Consider the following 24,837-nt stretch of genomic DNA (forward strand, 5'->3'; position numbering starts at 1 on the left):
TTAAGGAGGTCCGGCTCAAGTCTGAGATGGGCAGGGATGCCATTCCAGAGGGAGGCACCTGCCGAAGAAGGAGACCTACCCCCCGCCTCACTGCTTGGAAAAGTGTCCGATCTGCACAGAGTTGGAGCTAGAGGACCGAAGGGCTCTATCAGGGAGGGAGGTATTTGGGCAGAGAGTGTTGGATGTAGCGGGATCCCAGGCCCCAGAAAGCCTTGTGGATGATGCAGAGGGTCTTGAATTTGATCCTTGGAGTGAGTGGAGAGATTTTAGCGCTGGAGAGATGTGGTCCCTGGGCTTGAGGACAAGGATAAGTATTGCAGTCCTATTCTGGATTAGTTGAAGCGGGCGAAGAGAGGAAAGCAGCAGATTGAGGACGATTGCTCTTGCAGTAGTCCAGCATTGAGAGTACCAGAGCTCTGGCGACATTGAATTTCTGGGGGAAGGTAAGGAAGTGGAGAATGCCTCTGAGGAGGTGAAGTTGAAAGTGGGTCTTCTTGGCAAGGGCCGCAGTGTGAGGGGAGGAGAGAGAGGAGTGTAGAGGAGCAGCCGAATGCCTCTACAGGAAGTCCCGCCCCTATTTTGCCTATATGTTGGAAACCGGAGATTGCGACATGTGCAACGCCAATAATGGTACCTATACCACGAAGAGCCTTTGAGATAAGGTATCCGTTGAGAAGACCCTATGTTAAGTATTCCTGAAAGACTGGTGGTCCTCTGAGGGAAGCACCTGAAGAAGTATGAAGATGTGAAAAGGAGAAGCTGGTGACATCACAAAAGATGAGTGACGCACTGAGGAGGATGACCAGAGAAGAGAATGCATACACGATATAGAATTTGATGGCGAAGTAAGGAATCAAGAAGACCTTTGTGTGCGGAATAAAGATTGCATGTGTGAAAAACACTGCAGAAAACAGATAATTTTACAAATGTACAGATGCCGTAACGCAAGTAGACTAAGTGATCATAAGGCTGGCTATACGTAGTAGATAGACTGTAGGCGGTGGCGCCAATATGTATATATTTAGAATTCTGGACATTCAAGATCTCAATTTTAGTAAGCGAGTTTCCATGAAGGAAGACGGATTGAAAGCTACGCGTGTGTCACAGCAAAGAATAGGCTTGAATTCGAAGCAAGACCAAAAGAGGCTATCTGGCTTGATGTCAAAGACTGGAAGCAGCCAAGAACTGGTTTTCAGCCTGCCAAGAACAGTATACGTGAGAAGCTGGGGCATCCCTTGTTAAGTGGCAAAGAGAGAGCACTACGTGTGCTAAGTTTCTTCATTAAAGACTATTAAATGCTATAATACGAGCAGATTCACGGTCTGTCATGGCCACTAACCAAGGGCCATCACTTTTATCCTCCAAAGGGTCCAAATGGACCCTGTCCTGGCGCCATTGGTGCCAGGCTCATAAGAAAGTGTGCTCTGCACACTTTGTGTCCAAAGCACGTGCATCCAGGCCGGGCGCGGCCATTGGAAAGTATTGGAAGGCACGTGCAGAAGTCTATGGTAGTGGTGAGGTGGGGTCATAAGGCAGAGCTAAAGGGGAGTGGCTGGGGCCAGGCTATTTAAGCCAGCCCCACCCGCATGTAGAGACTTCACGTTAGTCTGCTGTGTGCAGCGTAACGTTTACCGCCGCCTGTAGCTCTTACCTGTTTCCAGCTCAGCACACATCTCATCAGGTCCTGGACATCGTCTTCAGCGCGCACCTACCTGATTCCAGCTTTGCATCTTCAGCGCGCATCTTACCTGAATCCAGCCATACCATCGCTCACAGCGCAGCTACTTCAACTCTACCTCTGCAACGCGCATCTTACCTGAATCAGCCACACCATCGCTCGAAGCGCAGCTATCTTCAACTCAGCATCTACAGCGCGCATCTTACTTGTCTCTGCAAATCCATCGCCTGCAGCTCGTCTCATCCTCACCTGTCCGAGCGCACCTACGCAGGAGTCTTCTTCTCGTCCAGCATCCTCACGGATCTTCCATCTATCAGCCGCTGACAGGTTCTCGGATCGCTGCTCTCCATCATCCGACGCCAGGCTATCCCTGCAAGAGAAAAGGAACGCACAAGGTTAGAAACTGCATAAACATTTAATGCTTGGCCGCGCAATACCTAAGCCTTGCGTACCACCATGAAACCCTACTTACCTTCTAGTGGGGCCCCTCCATTCCCCTTCTGGCACCGTGTGGAATTGCTTCCAACACCGCAGCGCAGCGTGGCCATCTTCACACATATTGGGAAAAGGAAAGACATTATAAGAATTACGGACAAGAATCATTGGGAAAGACATTGCAAAAGCATACGGACAATAATCATTGTTACGAACACTTACCTCCAAAGTGGATTGGTCGCAGCCGGACTGGGCCATCACGTATATGGACCAGTGAAGCAACGAGGTCTATCTACAGTGCCCCTGCTGAAGGGAAGCAGGATGGAGAGCTCATCTTTACAAAACAACAGGTGAGAGTTTATGGGAAAATGCATGCTCCTCTCATTCTGGCAAGAGCGGTTCGAGGGGGATCGCAATTCAGCCGCAGAATTTTCACTGCCTTGTACCTTCTCCCAAGGGCATTGCCAGCGACCAGAGCAGTCCACACTACAGCAGCTAGGGGTAAACCTGGATCCAGGGGAGCCAAGTCCAGGGGGGCTCCAACCGTGCCCAAATGTCCCCGCAGAGATCAGGTGAGCATAACACGGTCTCTGATCACGTGAGCTGAGGATGAAAATAGATGAAGAGCATGGTGCACCACATTGAAGATAGCGAGTGCCTGCACTCCCTTATATTCCCACAGATGAGGAGCTACTACAAGGCCAAGTTCAAAGACAATGTGAATGGCAGACGGCATGAGTGATGAGAGATGTTGCGCTAATTGTGTGAGGAGACATGGTCAAGTTCACCCACCAGCACCTGGGGTATGAACTTACGTGCTGCTAGAGAATTGAATGTTCCAGAAGCTTCCAAACAGGCCAACCAACTGTAGAAGGCCGTATAACAAAGAGCCTTATAGGTTGAGAGCCAATGATATGTTGTATTTCTAATTTCTGTGAAAGATGACTTGCACTAAGAGAGGGCATGAGCGCCCACCTGACTATAGAGACCCAATCACGATCCTATCGCATATAGAAAGTATACCTAGACATTCCCCTTGAGCCAACCACAACCCCATGTAGGTTTTCTTAGTTTGCCACGTACTGTGAGGCCACGCATGATGAATTTTTTGTATATAAGTGTGATTTATTTTACAATATACTTTGAGATTATGCTGTGCGACGTCCGTAGATGTCCGTTGTACTCCCTGTTTTAGATAATTGTTAAAGGAATAGTGTGCTCAAAAAAGTTTATTGTCCTGAGCGTTCAGGATGCGGTTTTAAGCAAACTGTGATCGATCGTAAAAACATTTCCTATGCACCTTACCTTAGTTTTCTGCACTTTTCCACAATGCGAAATCAATGAGCAGGGCACAGCCATCTTGTGCTAATCTTATCCGTGGATCGATCGCTCTAAGCTCAAGTGCCCGTGCGGCACTAAATCATATCACCCGCCCCTGAAGCCGACATCACTATTCCTCGCAATATTCTCCACCTACTTTCATGACGTAAGTGGGCACGTAGCCAAACGTGCCCAGTCATCACCTATGTCAATGTCAGTTGATGCAGAACCCAGAAATTCAGCAATCGCATCATCTCACAGCACAGCGCATCCCAAATCGGAATAGGAAATACTATTTAAAAGAAAAATTAATACTCTGCAATTTATAATGTTCTTTTATTTCACACAAAACGCTCCGAGACCATCAGCAGATTTCCATTTAACACCAATTTTTGAATGTCCTTGGGTTACAGTATCAAAACTTTATCATGAAGCACGCAGTGTTGCTTTCGGGAGAAGATGTGCATTTGACGCATCTTGATTCGCAAGGCTTCGGCATCAGTCTCTTGCTAGACCACCGTAAATGATGACCGGTTGCTCCTTGTAGCTGGTACTGCTAAAGGGCATATCGATCCTGGGCGATCGTCCCTCATCTGCGTAATCGAAATTCATCCATTTAGGCGTATCTGCCATTGCTGGTTGAAGAAACCGTCACTCGGCATCTGGAAACGATGACATTCGCAGAAAGGAAGAATGTACCTGTGTAGAAAACGGAATAAAAATATTTCAGTAGCTGTTCTTTATTCAAATTTATCTATTTACCCTTTCATTCTGCACCGGGTGACACCTAATAACCAACACAAACCACAAACAATGGAAACACACAGAAAACATTGGGGAAAGTTGGAGTCTACAATATGCTTGAGAAGTTAGCGCTGTGGAGTATGTTTAGCTCCCAATGGGATGCGGAAGCTGATGGAAAAATTTGAACAACACATAGACGGCATTATAACGGATTATTAGCAATGAACTTGCAGTTGGTGGAACCTGGGGGAACCCAGACATGGACTCCATGCTCACTGTGCTCAGAGAGGCACAGCTCCACCTCACTGATGAGGTACAACAAGGCTGCAACACGTGTATGGGGATGCTGTAGGTACTCTAGTTGAAAAGGGAATTGCCATAGCATTTTGGTGCTGGACTGCCCATGTGCCTGGGATAAGGTCAAATATGCAAATGGATATTTCCCATCTGTGAAAGTTACATTGAGCTAAAGGCGATGGCTGCCGACACTCAAAGTGTCAAAAAAACACATAACAGGTTATCATGCCATGTTCTTTCTAGAGAGGGGCGCCTCCTACCCAATAATCCAATGTTGATGGCACACACTGAAATGCCATGGGACGAAGTGGTTTAGATATCACTAGACTGCACAGAGGCTGTGTTTGCGTGTCGTCACAGTATGCCACAACCAACAACCCATAACAATGTAAGTAAGCAATACCGGTCAGAAAATGAAACTTTTAATCGTTTGTCTATATATAAACTTGTCTTCAATTAAACTTTCATGATATTTGGTAGTTCCTTTCTCTCAGCGTAACGCAAAGTGTCCGCTCAGAACAACGGTTTTCATAGAATGAAAATAAATGTTCCAATGTCAAGTTTTAAAATAGTGAACCTTATAATTTTTTCGGGTATCCACAACTTCCGTCCTTCAATCCATAGCGAATCCTCCTTTTCTTCCAAGGTCGAACAATTGAACCTTCTTTGGAGCATTTATGGTTAAGTTTCGTTTTTATGAAGGAAAGCCACGGATAAAAAACATACTGTACAAGATGCATCAGTGTGCATTCCCCACAAGCTACATCAAACAAAGTGACCTTCACTCCATGGGAGCGATTAGCCTGCCGGCCGACCAACGTGACATTTTAAATATGTTTGAAAAATAAACAAATTGTTTGCGGGCATCCACCAATGCTGCGCTATCGTGAATACTTTTTTACCCATCAATAGTGCTAGAGATTTCATTTTTTGGGGAAAACAGTCACAGTTAGGGTAAGTAAAACCGATAACGAGGAAACCATTTTCAAAAAGGCCCAATGACATCTTTCTACTATGCCCGAAAATCCATCTCTCTTTGTACAAATGCAACTCTCCCATCCCCAGCGCCTAGCTCAACCAGCCCACCCCATGTCCTCGCCACATCTGCGCGCGCCCTGTTTTCATGGATGAATGTGCTCTGCGGATAACATGAGACACTGATGAGTAATAAATCCAAGTGCCCATTCATCTTCACTGAACTCCCTGTGCACTAACAACCTACACCACGCCAGGCTTTTGACCACAAGCTCAGACCCTGCAGTTCCTTTCATGCTGATATCCATCTGACCCTCCCGTGCCCTGATCAGTCAAGGACCCACAAGAGCGGGGCGAAAGCGCGAGGGGGCAAAACACAGAGTTACACTGTATGGCATCCTACAACAGGCACTTCTTGCAAAACAAAAGTTGACAAAGAGGATGCATTTGAAAAGACAATTTGGACGCTTTGGCCACCTATGTCGAGCTTTACAGACACCAAGCAACCACAGACATGCATGTTAACGTTCGAGATACAAATTAATTAATCATAACCCGAATTAAATGTACATAATTAAATACTTCTTAATACTTTTAATAGTTTGAAATTCAAGTTTAATAGCATTCCTTTGTTCATGTACGAACACTGCTGCAAATCATTTATACCGGGAAGTCAACGGTTGAACGAGATCCGCTTTAGGTGGACAAGGCTCATTTGCTATGTTTTGTGGCAATGGATGTGTCCTAGGAACAAAATCGGGAACGATTCCATGGGTATGCATGGCCAACACAGTCAAAGTGAGATCTTTCACAAAATCGAATTCCATTTCCTGGTACCCATTTTTTGCTTCATTTTGCAAAGGCCATTGTGTAACGAAGCATCCCAAAGTTTCCTGCAGTTCTCGATTGTTCTCTCCCTTCTCGATTGTTCTCTCCCTAGGTTTTCGTTATGCGCTGATACTACTAGTAATGTCCGAGCTTTCATACCGTCTATGCCGAAATGCAAACTTTTGGGTCTGTACTTTAAGCACATATTGTGGAACACCTCCAAATCTCTGGTGTGGCAGAATTCTGTGAGTGCCTTTAGTACTCTTGAAAGAGTTTTTATCAAACACAATCTTCTAAGAGCTTTGTGTGAAGGTGAAGATGGAACCAACCACTTCTTCTTGCATTCCTGCGCCTCCGATAAAGGTCCATGTGAAAATGTTGTTTTTTTAATTTACTTATTTGGCAACGTGCCATACATCAAATTGATGACAAATGTTTGGAAACTGCTCTTGCATGGTCTTGACTATTGAAACATGCCTGTCAGTAGCTAAGAAGTATATTTGTATTCCCCTCGATGGAAGATGTTCCAGGGATTTTATGAAACCATGTTTCTTCATGGCCACAGAGCATTTACATTGGAACACCTGCACAATCTCCGAACTCGCACATTGTTTTCTTTCCATGTCTTGAAAGTGGTATGTGCAGTACTTTGTTGAAAATCCGGGGCTGTCACACTGTCTGTCGCAAGCTAGCCTGAACCGTTTGCTTGAGTATGTGCTTTCAATTGACATTTGTTCAATTTTCCAGGCTTGACTAATAGCGGAGAATAAAAATTCTCTTTGATATTTGTAATACTGCGTTTTAGCAAGGAACTGAACTCCCACAAATTGACAGAAACTGTCCAATTTACTAAAAGTCGAGCCACTGAAAAGTAAAGCTGCTGAACATAGTAGATTTCGAGCTGGCACTTTGCCCAGCATCTGTTGAGCAGACCATGAGAATGTATCATGGAGGTGGATACAGGTGGCTTGGATTTTCAGGTTAGTGCCCTGTAATACACAAGTCACATTCACCAATGGGTGCCTGCATATTTCCCCCCTCACTGGATGGACACATTTCAGCATCTGTATGATCTCTAGAAGGCAGCTGTCGAATACAATGTATTTGTGCTCCTTTTTTAGCCAATTGACCTGCATGAATGTGGTTTGTGACTCAACTGTGGTGGGCAAAATCGGCCAAACTAGACAAATTGTAGTCGAGATATTTGGCAAGTTCCTTGGTCAATTGCATAGAGGCTTCAGTCTCTGTTAGTTCAGCTTGTGTTATTTGCACACGAATTGGAGAAACCATCAACGTCGATTGTTTATTGGGTGGGCCTTTTTTTGCGGGCGTAGATTGTATCAAGTGGTCTGCGAGGAATTCCAAAGCATCTTCATTATATTCAGTTTCATCTTGTAGAGTACTCACATTGTAGCAATGGTCCAAGAACACTTTTCTGGCTTCACCGGTCACATTGCATTCAGTTTCAGGCCATTGGGCAAAAGCATTACTAGTCTGTTTATTGAATGGACCGCGCTGCGCCTCAAATAGTAGTTGCTCCATGGTGAAATCTGTTTGGCAAGCATCATCTTTGGTTTCATTTTTTGACTATGTCTTTATATTTCTTTTCCTTCTGGGCCTCAAGGAGATGCATTTTAAGAACATGTTCAATGTATAGCACACATACAGTAGATATCACTTTTTTTGAATTTTTTAATTTTATTTTATTTTATTTTTATTTGTATATGTTCAAAAGAACTTTTAAAAAAAAAAAAGTTGAAGAAAAAACGAAGTGCAGTAACTACACAAGGGTGGGACCCTCATCCCGCTATCCTCATCAAGGTATGTTGGAGTATTTTGGTGGTTGCTAGGAGCCAGGTGGTTCGGTCTCCTCCGATCAGTCTTTGCCAGCAAGTATCTTCGTCCCACCCACACTCGTCTAGGCTGAGGTGTTTTACGTAGGCCAGTCTCAAATCTAAAGTTTTCGGGCATGACAGCAGTAGATGCCGGATGGTTTCAGTCTTGGCTTTGCACAATCGGCACGTGCTGGAGTCTGATAGACCTCTAATGTTCCGGATTTCATTGGTTTCAAGCAGGTTCAACCTAGTCCTCAGCATGAAGTTTCGAGCCCCCCTGCTTGGCAATTTTTGGAGGTACTGCATCGGCTCGTTGAGTTTGGAAAACAAAGGAGGCAGATGGAGAAGAAGTTTGTTGTTGGTTACTAGATCCTGAGTAAGAATCCAGTCTAGTTCTTTCAGCTTCTTATAGACTCTCGGATTTGTGGTGAGATCAGCTTTCGAACATGTGACTGACTCGAGTAGGGACATGTTTTTTTCTTTCCAGATTGTTAGCATTTTTACCTTGCCAGATTGGAGTTCTTTGTTTAACAGACCGTAAATTTGGTCACTCTCGTCCATGATGCATTTCATAAATAGCCTAAGTGCGTTTAAGTTGACTGTTGCTGTTAGTGACACTAGACTTAGCTCCCGGCGGATTGCGGCTATTGATGTGGAGTTCGGCAGACCAAGGACCGTCTTCCAGAACATGCTTTCTAGCTTTTGCCAGGTTCTTGCTGGAATCGTTGGCATGGCTTCGGCTCCATAGTTGATTGAGGGGACAACTTTTTTCTTATAAAATTCGATTACAGGGATGCAAGAGAATTTTCCGAACTTTAAATCAATAGCCTTTCCTTGAGAGGCTAGTTTCTTTAATTTGATTTGAAGTGCGTTCTGCATGGAAGACTCATTTTTCGAGGAGTCTATCTGGGCACCTAGATATTTGTAGTCGGTAACCCTCTCGATCACGTTTTTCTCAAGGAACCATTTGAATTTTTCTGAACATTTGTTCTTCTTCTGTCCGGCTTCAAGTATCATGATTTTCGTTTTCTCTTTGTTTATTTTTAAGTTGTTTTCAGCAGTGCAGCTCAAGAGGTTGGATAACTGTCTCTGGAGGCAAATCTGAGTCTGGTCCAGTAGGATTAGGTCGTCGGCGTTTAACAGATGACTTATTTTGGAGGACACGAGTGACGGTGGAAATGTGAGCTCCAGATCTTCTGAGGCCCCGTAGTCACCAATGTATGCGAGGAACAACTCTGAAGCTAAAGGGCATCCCTGTTTTACCCCCTGTCCTATCTGGATTTCATCTGATAGGGTGCCTCTTTGGGATAAACAAACCCTGAGAGTGGTCTCCGTATGAAGGGCTTTTATTGGTTGCAGTACCTCCTGTGGGCAACTCCACCCCGCCAGTTTTTTCCACAAGCGGGACCTATCAACTAGGTCGAAAGCCTGGGAGAGGTCGATGAAGGCGATGAAGATCCGAGATTTTCTCTCCCAGACCTTGCTTTTCAGGGTGCTGATTGCTAAAATGTTTGCCGCCGTGCCAATGTTTTTTTTAAAGCCCGATTGGAACTTGTCATTACACGGGGCCGATTCTGCCCAAGATTTGAAGCGGTTCAGTAGCAGACTCCCGAAGACTTTGCCAATGCAGTCCAAAAGTGCTATGGGACGATAATTTAGGGGATCAGTGATGTCCCCCTTTTTGTAGATTGGGACAATGATGGATTTTGTCCATGAAGGCGGCAGAGATTTCTGCTCAGAGCATTTCTTGAAGATGGACGCTATCAGTGAAGCCCATTCCGGTCGGTTAGCTTTCAGGTTGATATTTGAGATCCCGTCCGGGCTCGCTGCTCTGGAGGTCTTAAGTTTTTTGATGTGATTACTGATTTCTTGTTGATCATCCAGTGTGAGCCAGTCTGACGTCTGAGATGGATTGTCCAATTGAACAGTTGGGGCAGGGGCTTGGAAGACAGTAGTGAAATGGGTGATCCATTTATGCTCCGGCATAGCGTTGATGGTCGAGTTGTTGTGCGAAGGCATCGCAGATTTCAACAAGGACCAAAATTCTTTGACTTTGTTACCACAGATAGCTTTTAGCATGGATTCCGCATCTTGTAAATAGAGTCGGTGTCCATGGTCTTTCACCCAAGCTTTATAGGTTGAGATTGCCGACTTTAGTTTTTCTTTATTCGACGGATGGTTTCCCAGCTGTCTCTTGAGTTTGCGGAGTTCACGTCTTTTTGCCACCAATGTGATGTCGTAGGTGTGGTTAGGAGACATGGAGGACGGAACTTTCTGGTTTGATTTCACCACGTGTTTAAAAAGCAGGGGCACGTAGTCCAAGGAGTTAACACCCTCAGCGATTCCATCCCCGTTATATTTAGCCAGCAAAGCTGTGACCGCTCGGGTTGTCAAATGTAGGCGGTTTCCACGGGCGTTTGGTTCCACTTCCATGGCGTACGGTATAGGCTCTTTGAAGTGGTTTGCCAGGGACATTGTCAGCTGGTTATGGCCGCTGGCTGTGGTTTTTCGGACTTCAAATGTTTTTACTTTCCCCAGGAGGGGTCTGGATGCATAAATGTAATCTATGGTCACATTCAGTGATCCTTGTTCCCAGGTTGGCAGACGTTGGTCATTTGGGAAAACAAAATTCAGATTTTCGAACTTTCTTGAGGACATTAAAGCAGACCATAGACACCCTCTTTTCACTGCTGTTTGTGAGGTTGCATCCGGCATTCGAGGCTCATTTGTGCATTTGGCATTCAGGTCTCCACAGATTATGATTGAAGAGACCTGGTATGTTGCTTGAATTTCGTCAACCAAATTTTCCATCATTGACAGGTAATTCTGGTGGTTGATGGCAGCTGGGTTCCAGTATGTATTGATCAGCGCTATTTGCGATGGGCTGGAAAAGGGTTTTTTCGACCCAATCAAGTAGTACTGCCAAGATTGAGAGGTTAGATTGAAGGGTGGACTTGAATGTCAGACCAATTCCCTGCCGGCAGGCCAAAAGGAGACCTGATGTCGGGCGTCCCAGTGCCCCTTTGTTGGCTGGGGCCAAGATGGTGTCGTAGCCATCCATAGCCGGGGTTTGTCTGAGCCAGGTCTCTTGGAGACAAATGATGTCAAATGAGGCTAAATTTGCGTCGCCCCTTGTTGTGAGGTGTAAGTGGCCTCTCGTGTTCCATGAGCAGAAGTGTAAAGAAGACGAAGAATGGTCGACCTTCCGATAGTCCGAGGACCCAGCAAGCCGACCTGCGGGTTGCTATTTTTCCGATTGAGACAGAGCCTTAGGGAGCCAGGCCCACAACCCCTGTAGTTTGGCAGCTGATTTTGAAGACGTGCTAACACTCTCTTTGGATTCTTGGGTTGTTGCCCTGTTTCTCTGCGCAGTGAGCAGAGTCGTGCTCAAATTGTGCGAGTCTGGATTTGACTGTTGAGTCTTCGGGGTCTTGAGATCGATGGTCTTTATCGGCTTGTCACGCCTGGGTTTGTCTTGTAGTTTGACGCAGGGGCTCGCCTGTGGATTGGAGTGTGAGTTGACCACGGTTCGGGTGAGTTCAGTGGTTCTTCTACGATCCACTCCCTTCTCTTTTTCTGGGGTTTTGTCCTTGCGAGCTAAGTTCCTTTCCAAATGACCCTTCTCCTGACGTTGGAGTTTGAGCGGTTCGATTTGCACGATGTATCCTAACGCAGCCAGGTCATTAGTTGCTCGAGCAATTGCCGTTTTAATGTGCTTTGACGCTGCATGGATGTAGGCTTTCGCTCTGTCGTTTGAGTGGTATGGATCCACTATTTTTAAGTCTGAGGACTTTCTTTCCCGAAGGGCTGGGATCAGGCTGAATAGCGTGAGTATCCCTCTTCTGTTCAGTATTATGTCGTCGTCGTTTTCAGAATGCTGTTCGAGCTTGATGGGGGACTCCCTTGAGGAGTGATTTCCTTTTCGATATTGCTCAGTTCTTGAGGTGAAGTGGGGCTGCGAATGCTGCCCCCTTTTGTCGGTTGACTTTAGCTCTAAAAGAGGGCCTCCTCTGGGTTTTGAGTGGTGGTCCTGCTTTTGTCTCCCATACTGTTGGAGGTGTTGGACACTAGAGGCTGACTTTTTACCAGTTGGCCTCTCGATGGCTGTTGGTGATGAAAACAACACCACTCGAGAACTGGGAGGGCTACGGGGGCTGGTGGGTTTCCGACGTTGGAGAATTTTCCTGCGCTCTTCCAGAGTGGTAAATTCGTGAGCAAAGTCCTCTTCCGATGATTCATCGATAGTTTCTTTCTCGAGTCTGTTTCCGCAGTCAAGTGGAGGGGCCGCCGTATTTAGTGGCTGGGGCATTTTCCCGCTTTTGTCCGGCGATGTGTCTTGAATGTCGTCTGGATGCTGAGAGATGTTCATCAAGACCTCGTCTGCCAGGAAGTCATCTGGTGTTCTGGGAGAGACGTTTGTCGCCTTTGGTTTTGCTTGGTAGGAAACCGGACTTTGAGCCGGATTTCCCGCTTTCTCTTTTCTTTTGGTTGAGCATGTGCTTTGTTGCTTGACTGGTTTAATTTTCTGGGTTTTAGGTTCTACCCCTAGTGCTGACTTTTCTGGTCCCAGACCTGTAAACATGGGGTAGGAAGGATCTTCCACCCTCACTGGCGTTTTCAGGGTTAGCGGGGCATTGAGAATGTCATCTGTGATGTCAATGTCAATCACTTTGTGAATTTCGGGATTTGCCGAACCGAGACCCGATGATTGGTGGACGGCGGCGCTGGAATGAGGAGATTGGAATTGCACTGGCGGGTTCAGACCTCCTGGTTTAACCTTCATAAAAGACGTTGAGACGGTGTTCACAAGTTCATTGTGTCTTTGTTCCACGTCCAGCCTTAGGCATTTGAATTTGTCATCTAAGGCTGTGATGTATCCTTAGAGAAAAGTTAATTTCGAAAGCATTGTTGCTTGGATCGAGGAGTTGTCTTTCAGGTTTTCGTTGATGCCTTCGTAAAGTTTGGTGAATGGGTTAATTGAAATTGTGATTGCTGACATTATTGATAGAAGGTCTTTCTTATGTTGCGCTGGAGAGTCCATTGGCAAACCCTGAGGGAGGGGGCGCTGTTTGGGAGCTGGAGAAGGTAAGTAGCTCTCGTTTAGGAGCCGTCTCACTACAGGTATAGATGGTAGGTCTGGTGGGCCACGGCTGGGTCACCCCGGGGGCTGCGATTTAAGGTGGTGGTCAATTGGAGCGCCTTCCTGCCGGGGGCCGTCTGGCTGATCCTTGTTTATCCGGGATGGGCCTGCATCGTGAGTTGAAGTTTCGGGCTTCTGTCCATTTAACGACGCTGCTGGCCTCTGGGTTTCAAGGGCTGGTGCCTGAGGTGACTGTGCCCCTGCCTGCCCTGAAGTTATGGGGTGGTCTTTGGTTGTCGGCAAGATTGAATTCAAGGAGCCTTCAATGTGAACTTGCATGGCTTTAGGTTTGGCAGGTGCAGAGGTTTCCAAGGGAGAGGCTGTTGTCATCTCACTGGTAAGCTTGTCAGTGGGTAAAGTGGCTCAGCCATTTTTTGGTGCGGTTTGAGTCCCCCGACCAGGATTGGTGCCCATGTCTGTTTGTTTTGACGAGTTCTCCTTTCCAGGTGCAATCCGGGAAGCCGGGTCAAGGTGGGGGGCCGAATCAGATTGCTTTGGTGATTCCACCTGCAAGGGCTGTTTTGGGGATGGTGGGTCTTGATTGTCATTTGTGGAATTTTGGGACTGGGCGCGCTGATCTGACGGTAAACCTATTTTTCTTGCTTTTTCTGGAGGTTGACAGGATTTAATCGCTTCCAAGATTTCCTCGTCGGTAAGATCAGCTTGCCTAGAATGAGAATCTGGGGCGAATGCATGAAAGAAGTCAGTTACAAAGCTTGGAACCAATGGTTTTATTGATTCTGGGATCCAAGTTTTCTTTGGTGGTTGACCATTTGTTTTGTTTTTGGGCACCTGCAGCCTGTTTGTGCGTTTTTGTTTTTTGTTAGCTGTTTTTGGGGGTACTTTCTTTCTGGGGGCTCTAGAGATTCCGGTGTCGGTGGACTCCGCCTCTTTTCTACTAAGTTTTTTATTATTTGGCGCTCCTGCCAGGGGGGTGGGCAGGTGGGGTGGGGGCTTTCCCAGGCCAGGGACCTGAGCTTCGTTTCCTGGGGTAGCCAGGACCCTGCAGTCGATTACTGGACAACAAGGGGAGTCCTCTGAGATTTGAGGAGCTTTGAGTGGCGGGCTGGAGTGCACTTGAGCTGCTATTTGTAGCGTGTGTTTGAGTCCTGGATTTGCCGTGGGGATTATTGAATGCTTTTCTGGTCCTCTCACGTCTTGCACTCCGTTTGCCAGTGAGATCGCTAGGTGGGAATCCTCCTCGGAGGGGGCCGTGACCCTGTGTCCGACGAGCCCATCCGAGTGCGGGTCACATGCTGCTGGAGGAGGAGAGATGGAACCAGGCTCCTCCCCCGGAATGACTCGCGGCTGCGTTGCCTCGCACAGGTCCTTTTGCGGGGCAGCCATTGCCGAGAGCCGGGGTGCGGGACTTCGCTCTCCCCCCAGGCTAGCCTGCGGCATCTGCTCCGCGCTCCTCACAAGCGTGAGCCCCCCCTGCCCCCTGCTCACGGGCCTCGATCCTCCCTCCGGAGGCCATCGAGTCCCGGAGCTGTGAGGGTGGGAGCTGCGGTCGAAGAAGCACTGGCGAGGTGCAGAGAGGCACCGGATCCGGCGCTGGATGCAGGGGGCCAGGTGCGTGTTGCCGCGTATCCACTGCTTCTGTGGGGCTTGTTTTTGACAAGATGGTTGGTGGTTTGGAACTTTTTACTGCAGATTGGTCAATGAAGTCCACCCGTTTTAAACGGGCGTTTATTGTTTTTGCTGCTGGGGTCTTTAGATGTTTATGTGGCGGACCCGGCAAATGTAATTGTGCACCACGTTGTTGTAAGGCTTTCGCAGCGAGGTGTGGGCACGCGCTTCTGAGCAGGCGGCCCTCCTCTGGTTCCACAGGTTCGTGGTCCATGTGTTCCATGTCCATAGAGGGCAAGCGCACTGACGTTGAAGTTATTTCAGCCATTTCAGCCATGCACAGACTGCCACAGACTGCAACTCTGCAGCCAACTCCGCGGACGCTCCGCGGCTGAATGAGGGTTTTATGGGTCCACCCACAAATGGAAGGCAGGAAACTGTAGAGAGACTCCGCTCCCAGAGGAGCAGAATGGAGTGACTGCCACAGACTGCAGCTCTGCAGCCAACTGCCAGCGAGTCGCTCGCCTCATTCAGCGCAGGGCTAAGCAATATCAGGAACGCCAGGTTTGTGAATCACTTTAAATACAAAAACATGTTATTAAGAAAACACCAGCCCAAAACACTTCTAGAAAACGAAATTGTCTGCTAATTACCCTTGTTTTCTTGATTTTCTGTGAAACTGTGCTCTTCTCTGTAACCACAGCACCAGCAAGCTGATCCACCACCTCTGATCCATGTGCCTTCTCTTCCAATTCCACACCATGTGTACATTCCTTGAATAGAACATTCATTAAAAAAAACAAAAGTCAATCATATTGGAAATTAAAATCTTTCAGTGCACACATTGTTTACACACATACCCTTGCAAAAAGTGCAGTGCACGTCATTTAGTCAAAATATACATTTCAAATTTAGCCTGACTGATGGCAAGTGTACTTGATCAGAGATCACCATGCAAAACATACGGCTTGTAATGTTGCCCTCAAATATTTTGCGATGTATTCTGCATTAGGGAGGAAGTGTAACGTTAGAACTGAAATTAGAAAAGTTTGAAAGACTGCACGTTTATATGCATGCCACAATATAATAGTATCCTATATAGGATTTACTTTCTTTCGTTCAATGTAACTGTCAGTACGCATACCTCATACTCTGGACCAGTAGCAAAGGACGATGTAATTGTAGTCGAAGTACCAGCATTCCTCTGTAACACAGTACTTGTTTTAGTACGGATGAAAACAGCGAAATAGAACTGAGACAATGGGATGCAGACAATGATACATATAAAGAGAAAGGCAAAAATGAGTTGGCGATAGTGCACAGCTTGTTTGTGTTGCTTTCCACTATGGTATTGGTTGTTTATAGCTTTGATTTGCGAATTCTTAGTAGGCTGCAGCCAACTATTAAGTGCCACCATGTAGGGCACTAAAGTTAAATGGAGAAAAGAAAGACCTAGGCTAATTAGCCTTCGGTGTGGGCCGCACACCCTTAAAACCCACTTCGGGTTAAACAGTTGTCTTGTATCTTTATATTGATTTTGAGCAAACTGTAAATTGTTTCAAATAGTTTTATTCATCAAAAAATATATGTTGTTGTTTCAAAAAGTCAAAGTAATTGGTTCAACTCCACCAATTAGGCTAGTGCTGAAGCTGGGGCAAACCATAACCCCATGGCTAATGCATTTTGGAACAATTCCTTCTTCAGAGCCAGGTTATGTATGCACTGATAGTGCTGTAGCAATACATCTTGCTAGTACATTTCAATCGACATACTGCCATTCAGTAATCCATTTCCAATTTCAAAAGATAATCCAAGTCCATAATACAAAAACATCAAACAAGAGAACATTGATTCGAGACCATAATTCAAAAGCATCAAACAAGAGAACATTAATTCAAATAGACAGGGCGCCCACAGTTAAAAACAAACATTGACACAAAGAAAAAGAAAAATAAGAAGAAAAATAAATAATGAGTTCACTTGCTCTTAATTTTCACTATAATCCCACAGTTACTTAACCTGTAGAGGTCAACAATGCGCTATTTATTATGCACCATTCACATGCGTATACAGTTATCTTGAGTGACACCATTTACTAGGGTTATATCGTGTTTTTAGAATTTAGACCTCTAAGTGATCTTGCTGTGCTTAAGTGCTCGTATCTAAGTACTGTATGTGATGCCAATTAGTGTATATTTGTGCCGTGACTCATGGGATTATGATGCACCGCTTTAATGAAGTGCAGGTCACTGACCTGTCTGCTGTACCAATCCCCGAGCAGGAGTGAGGGAGTCCTCCGTTCATGTTCTTGCTTGTGCACTATAAGAAATTAGTGCCACGCGTTAACAAAAAATCCTCACGTAATCTAATGTTTTGTTAATCTGTTAGTCAGATATCTAATGTATACTGAAATGCCCTGTTATCTTACCTTTGTCTGTCGATCGCTCGATGAACAAAGTCCTGCTGCTTCAAACGCTGACTGCGGACTGAAGCCGAGGTATGTTGCATTGCTAAGGCAACGTTTGGGTACCAATATGACCGCACGCAATCTCACGTGGCGGCCATGTTGGTATGGGATGAGTACTATCTATTCGTTATCTACGTGTAAGTAAACTGTCTAGGCTGGGTGTAGTGGACGGCTGCGAGACATATTGAGAGGGAACATGCTCTACACGCTCAGGTGTGAGTTACTCAATAATATGATGCGCTGGGTGCACGACTCGTACTTATACAGCCAGTGTTGCCCTATTTTGGTTACTGATAAAACAATAATAGTGGATCTAGAAGGTATATTGTGCTGATATCTAAACTACATCTGAGGACCTTGCCCCCTGGGATTATATGTCAACGTCTGTTAATCCCTAATGAATAAGGCTAAAACGGTGTGTCTAACATAGTATTAGGTCTACGCCTGGTTATTTTGCAAGCCTCCATTAGTGGAGTGGTATATAAATACATGACATGATTTTATCTCGTGTCCCAATTTACAGAGGTGAATAACAATTAACAAAAATGCAAGGCAATGTCATGTCTGAAGACAATGTGTCACCTGGACAAAAAGTGCACTAATCATTAATGGATTTACGCTGCAACATAGTTCTTATACAACTCTCATGTCACAAAACTCACTATTGTGTTTAAAATCTCTGCGTACTGGTGTGTTCTACCAAGCTACTGGCATAGAACCAGAAAACAATAGTTATCCTAGTTGAGGTACTTCCATGGAGGATATGAAAGCTTTCACAATGTCACAACCTGGTGCTATTTGACATACATGGGGTATCATGGTGAATATACACTGGGCACTGATGTTATAAGAAGCAGTTAAGATCAAGTTCTTCATTTATTCCTCGTGGGGACAGTGCTTCCAATCGATAAATAAGCTTCCTTTAGTTGTCTTTTTTTTTTCAAGTCTGTGTGTGAACCGTATATCTCGAGAGTTTTGAGAACCTGGAACTTGACCTGTGAAATGTTGTGTTTCTTTTCGTTAAAATGTCTTGCAACTGCTGAATTTGCATTGCTGTTGTGTATGCATGATTTGTGCTCGTTCATGCGAATTCTCAGTTTGCAACCTGTTTCACCTACATAATGTGGCCCAGACGGACAACGTATATAGTAGATACGGTTTTCTGTGTTGCACGTCGCATTGCATCTTACTGTTATTTTCTCTCCAGTATATGGGTGTAAAACTACTCCACCTTTTATGACGTTATTGCAGTTGCTGCAGTTTAAGCAGGGGTAAGTGCCCACTTTCTTGGGTTTGCTTCTTTTTGTTTTGTTATCTCTGGTGTTCACGAGTAGGTCCCTTAGGTTGCTTGATCGTTGATACGCAAATGTCAGAATGTCAGAAAATAAATCTTTGGTTCTCTCGTCGCTTCTCAGTATTGACCAATGTTTAATGGTGCATCTTTTGATCTGCATGCTTTGTGAAGAAAACGTTGACACGTATACTAGCGCTGGGGCTTGTTGTTTGTTTTTAGGAATGAGAGTACTGGCTCTCGTTTTAGTAGATACTTTGTCTCTTGCAGCTTGCAAATCTACATCTGGGTATCCTCGTTCTTCCAGCTTTCTGCTCAGTTTTTCTAGTTCTTGTCTTGTTCACATTCTCTCTCATCACTGATGATTCTTTTCAAATGCAACATTTGTCCATATGGTAAGTTCTTCAGGGTGTTCTGCGGGTGAAAGGTCATGCAATGCAATACATTGTTTCTGATTGTGGGTTTAGTGAACACAGAAGTTGTGATCTGTTGATTATGTATGTTGATTGATTGATATTTTATTTCTATCGCGCTCGTACACAAGTGTTTCAGAGCGCGACAAGGCAAGGGAGGGGAACAGGGGAGAAAAAAAAAGCGATCTTACTAGGCCCAGTGACATTGAGAATGCACAAGTGCATGGAAGGAGGGAGAAGTGGAAAGTGCGAAGCAGAGGAGAAACAGATAAATAACAATAAATAAATAATAAAGGCAACAAACAGTGGTAATGCAGCCAGCAATTTGCAAGTGCTAGGTTTAAGGCAGCAGACAGGGTAGGTCTGATAAATGCAGGAAGAAAAAGGGGGGGCTGTATGGGTACAGATACAGACCCCAGTGCAAGGGGTGGCCCGGAGGCAGTGCGGGAGGGTGGCAGGGTGAGCAAGTACCTTGGCCCGAAGGACAGAGGGTGACCAGGTGCAGAGTGCCAAGAGAGAACAGATCAGCAGGGGAGAGGGGGAGTGAAGGCAGAAGAAAAGAGGAAGGTCTTGAGGTGCTTCCGGAATCGGAGATGGTTCTCCTCAAGTTTTAGAGTAGCAGGGAGGCTGTTCCAGAGGGAGGCCCCAGCCGAAGACAGAGATCTACCCCCAGCTTGTTTCTTTGAAAAACGACTGACCCTTAGGGAGTTGGAGGTAGAGGAGCGAAGAGCTCGAGAGGGGAGGTATTTGCGATGGGATAGCTGAAGGTATTTTGGACCCAGGGCCCAGAAAGCCTTGTGGACAATGCAGAGGGTTTTGAATTTAATCCTTGTATCCACTGGAAGCCAGTGGAGAGATTTCAGTGCTGGAGAGATACGATCCCAGGGCTTGAGGCCAGGGACAAGTCTTGCGGTCCTGTTCTGGATTAGTTGCAGAGGGCGGAGAGTAGAGGCAGGTAGATTTAGAAAGAGGCTGTTACAATAGTCCAAGCTAGAGAGAACCAGAGCTTGGGATACCATGAGCTTCTGGGGGAAGGAGAGGAAAGGCAGAGTACCTCTGAGGAGGTGCAGTCGGAAATTTGACTTTTTAGAGACCTCAGAGATGTGGGCGGAGAAGGAAGGGGTGGAGTCAAAGATGACCCCGAGGTTCTTAGCCTCACAGGTGGGGGTAGGAGGAGGGCCAAGGGAGGCCGGCCAGAGAGTGAGTGGAAAGGATGGTGAAGGTGTGCCGAAGAGGAGGATCTCCGTCTTGCTGGCATTCAAAGATCATTGGTGGAACACCAATCTTGAATGGCAGTTAGGCAATCAGAGATGAGAGAAGAAGAGGAGGTGACAAAGGGCAGCCTGAAAATGAGTTGAGTGTCATCAGCGTAGCACTGGAAATTTGAGCAGAAAATGGCAATGCAATGGGCGAGAGTTGCCACGTATTGGTTGAAAAGCCAGGGCGAGAGGTTAGACCCCTAGTGAACACCACAGGTAGAGAGGAAGATAGATGAAAGGAAGGACCCAAGTTGGACCTGGGAGGGTCCATCTGAGAGGAAAGAGGTCAGCCAAGCCAGAGTCTGATCAGTGATACCCAGGTTTTCACGGAGACGGTTGAGCAGGATGGTATGGTTGACCGTGTCGAAGGCAGAAGAGAGATTGAGGAGGATGAGGACGGAGGGAATGTTAGAGTCAAGGTTGGAGAGCAGATCTGCACAGATGGTCAGGAGAGCAGTTTCCGTGCTTCTGGCAGCTCTGAAGCCAGACTGGTGGTCATGGAGACAGCCAACAGAATTGGAATGAAGGTTAAACTGCGAGATGGCCAACTTTTCCAGGAGTTTGCCAAGAAAGGGAGTAATGGAAATTGGACGATAGTTAGCTGGACAAGAAGGATCAGCTGTGGGTTTCTTGAGAAGAGGATGCACAAAGGAATGCTTCAGAGGGGAGGTTAAGGATCCCGAGGCAAAGGAGTGGTTGCAAAAATCAGTAAGGGCCGGAGCAAGGGTGTCAATGTGGTCCTTGATGGTTTTAGAGGAACAGGGATGAACCTGTTTTGATGAGGCTTTCATAGATCGGACTGGTCTGGCAACCTCGTCAGGGGTAAAAAGAGGAAAGGACGAGAAGGATGGTGGGAGGGTGGCTAAAGGAGGTTCAGCAAGCACAGATGGAGAGGGGAGAAGAGGGGTGTGGGTGGAGAGAGTGGACAGGATGTCCTGGGTTTTTGAAATGAAGTGAGAGGCAAGGGCATTTCAAAGAGCCTGGGAGGCAACAGGAGGGGTAGAGACTGCAGCAGGGTTGGCCAGCTCCTTGAAGATTTTAAAGAGTTCGGCTGAGTTGTTAGATGCCGCAGAGACGCAAGCTTGAATGTGGACTCTCTTCTTGGTGAGGACAGAGAGTCGGTATTGCCTTTGTAGCAGGCGGCAGGCCAGTTTGTCAGAGGATGAACAGGAAGTCCTCCATTTCCTCTCAGCTGCCCTACACTTACGTTTAAGTGTAGCTATGTCAGAGGCATACCAGGAATTGCACTTGGCTTTGGACTTCAAACGGATCCTCATGACAGGGGCAAGAGCATCAAGCATATCAGAAATTGAAGAGTAGAGCAGAGACAGGGCTGTGTCAGGATGTGAGACAGCCAAAGGTGGAGGGGGATAGAAAGTGGCGGCAAACACCTGAACTGACACACGCTTCATGGGCTGGATGTCTGAGAAGGTAGGTGGCAGTGTTGGGGTAGGCTTGGCTTGGGGGGAAGAGAGGGAGAGATGAGATGAGAGGAGGGAGTGATCGCTCCAGGAGAGAGGAGTGGTCAGAGGGATGGAGAGGGGGAGGTCAGAGGAGATCAAGACATAGAGTGTGTGCCCTGCAGAGTGAGTCGGGCCAGAGGGGAGGATGGACAGGGAGAGGGAGTTGCAGAGGTCACGGAAGAGTACAGAGGAGGAGCAAGGAGAGTCTAAATGTATATTTAGGTCACAGAGGAGGAGGAGTTGAGTGGTAGAGGCCAGGAGGGAGGAGGAGAGGTCTGCCCACTCAGAGAGAAATTAGGTGATCTGACCAGGAGGCCGGTAGATGGTAACCACAGTAAGAGAATGGGTAGGCGAGAGAGAAAGCCTACAGACAAGGCATTCAAAAGAGGAGTAGGTCTGAGTGGGAATGATAGAGGCTGGAATCCACTCAGGAAAGATCAGTGCTACCCCCAACCCGACCAGGAGGATCTGGGTGCTGAGAGGATCTTGTAGCCATCAGGGAGGAGAGTGTCAAAGCTTGTGACAGAGCTGGCCGTGAACCATGTCTCAGTAAGACCAAGACAAATGAATATTATGAGGAAGTGGAAAGGAACAGCAATGCTTCCAACAACAACTTCTCCACAAGAGGGAGGCAATTCCAACCCAGGAATAGACCGAGACCGGGTAATTGGAATTTCTCAAGTGGGAGCTCAGATGAAGACTCGGGCAGATCCAATAGAACACTCCGGTTTGATGAACAGGAATCCAACAGAGGTGGAAAAACTCAGGGTTTTCAGGTCCCAAGAATACGTGGCAGTCCCAGAGGAGGATGGTGGCAAGAGCAGTCTACCAGGGTCACCAGAAATCGTGGAAGAGGATGGTACGAGCAGAATCAACCCCCAGAATAAGACAGAATACGGAGGAACGTCAGACAGTGTCCTTGGTCGTGAACCTTTCTAAGACAGTACTGACACAAGACCAAGTACGAGTACTAGAGAAAGGGCTCTCATATGTACCTACCACCCATCGTGATCCATTCCAAACCAGAATTGAGCTAACCCAGCTCATGAGAAAAATCCGGTTGAAACAGTTCTTTTCGAAGAATATATATGAAGGAACACGCGATGTCACACAGTTACACAACAAATCGACCTTTTATCCGCCCCCACATGAAATCTCAGCAGAGTCACTCACCTTCGAGAAGGTTATTTTGAAAAAACTCGAAACCATCGAGAAGGAGGAGCATAAACATTTCAATAATATGACCAAGAAAGAAACATCAGCCCTGAAGGAACTGAAAACCAACAATGAGATAATAATAAAATCCGCTGATAAAGGGGGCGCCATTGTTGTCATGAATAAAGAAGACTATGACAAGATGGTCAATACATTGCTGAGGACAAGAATACTTACCGGAAACTGGGCAGTGACCCAAAAGAAAAACTAAGACTTCTCATTAACCCCATCATCGAAGAAGCTTTCGCAGAAGGCCATAGTAGTGCTAAAGAAGCAGACTTTTTGTGTCCTAAATATCCTAAATGTCCAGCCTTTTACGCACTCCCAAAAATCCACAAGGGGACTACTCCACCTCCAGGTAGACCAATAGTGTCAGGCATTGGGTCTATTTTAGAACACTTGTCACAATTTGTTGACTTTTTTCTGCAAAACGAGGTACCAAAAATGCGGTCTTATACCAAGGACACTACATCAGTCCTTACATACCTTGAACATCTTCGGTTGGACAATCCAGATATTCTGATTGTCACTATGGATATAGAATCATTACATTCGAAGATCCCCCAGTTGGAGACCCTCAGAGTAGTTGAAAGGATCTTAGAAGAGAAGATAGGAACTTTAGATATGCCCATCAATCTCATTCTACAGCTAGCTGAGATCGCACTTACAAAAAATGTCTTTCTTAAAGATAACACATACTATGAACAAATAGATGGGACAGCGATGGGGGCAACATTTGCTCTGACTCTGGCCAATTCGTATGTTGCATCCTTTGAAGAAAAACACATTTATCCAGAAAATAATACCTTCTTAAAAAACATTGTGAGTTGGTGGCATTATATCGACGACATTCTGATGTTTTTTGAGGGTGACATCAATACCCTAAATGAGTTTATTATATGGCTAAATGGCCGTGATCCATTTTTGAAATTCACACATGAGGCTAGTAAAACCGAAGCATAATTCCTTGATCTCACTATCAAAAGAACAGGACACACCTTTGAAACCACGGTGTTTCGGAAGCCCACAGGTAGAAATTCCCTTCTAGAATATACTAGCTTCCATCAGAGGTCACTCAAGGAGGATTTACCTTTTGGACAGTTTCTCTGTGTCAGGAGAAATTGCTCTACCATAATGGAGTATGACAAACGGGCTGAAAGACTGGCATCTAATCTGAGAGAAAGGAACTACCCAAAGAAGATCATTAGACAAGCACGGAAGAGGGCTAGAAATATCCCCAGAGAAGTAACCCTCACACAACATGGCAAAAAGGAACGGGGATCAGATGTCATCACAGCATTTTTCAGGCACTCCCCGGTCATTAACTTCCTTAAAAAAGAAATTAAAAAATCATGGCACCTTTTGAACCTTGAGGATCACAATTTACCAGCACCACTCTTTGCAATCAAAAGAAGGAAGAATCTCAGAGACAGTCTGGTGCATACATACAAAGAAATAAAACCTCCCGAAACTAACACTATTTGGAACAAGCAAAAACTGTTGGGACATGCTCCCTGTGGAAACTGTTCAGTATGTCAATTTACTAAAAGAACCACCACAGTTGATATTGGTTGGCAATACCTGTGGGAAAAGAGAAGCTTTACAAATTGTAATACTGCAAATGTGGTGTACCTCATTCAGTGTCCATGTAAGATGAAATACATCGGCATGACAACACGTGCCATAAAAACAAGGATCTGTGAACACAGATCAAACCTCAGGACCAAACGAGCTACTGCCCCACTAGTAGAACACTACATGTTAAAGCAGCACTCGGAAAATGATTTAACATGGACGATCTTGGAGAAAGTCACTGTACCAAAAAGAGGTGGTAACCTAGCGTCATTACTACTAAGAAGATAACAAATGTGGATTTTTAGACTCTGCAGTCACAAGAGTGGCCTAAAT

This window comes from Ambystoma mexicanum, chromosome 11 (assembly GCF_040938575.1).
Source record: "Ambystoma mexicanum isolate Mex_15411 chromosome 11, UKY_AmexF1_1, whole genome shotgun sequence".
NCBI classification, from domain to species: domain Eukaryota; kingdom Metazoa; phylum Chordata; class Amphibia; order Caudata; family Ambystomatidae; genus Ambystoma; species Ambystoma mexicanum.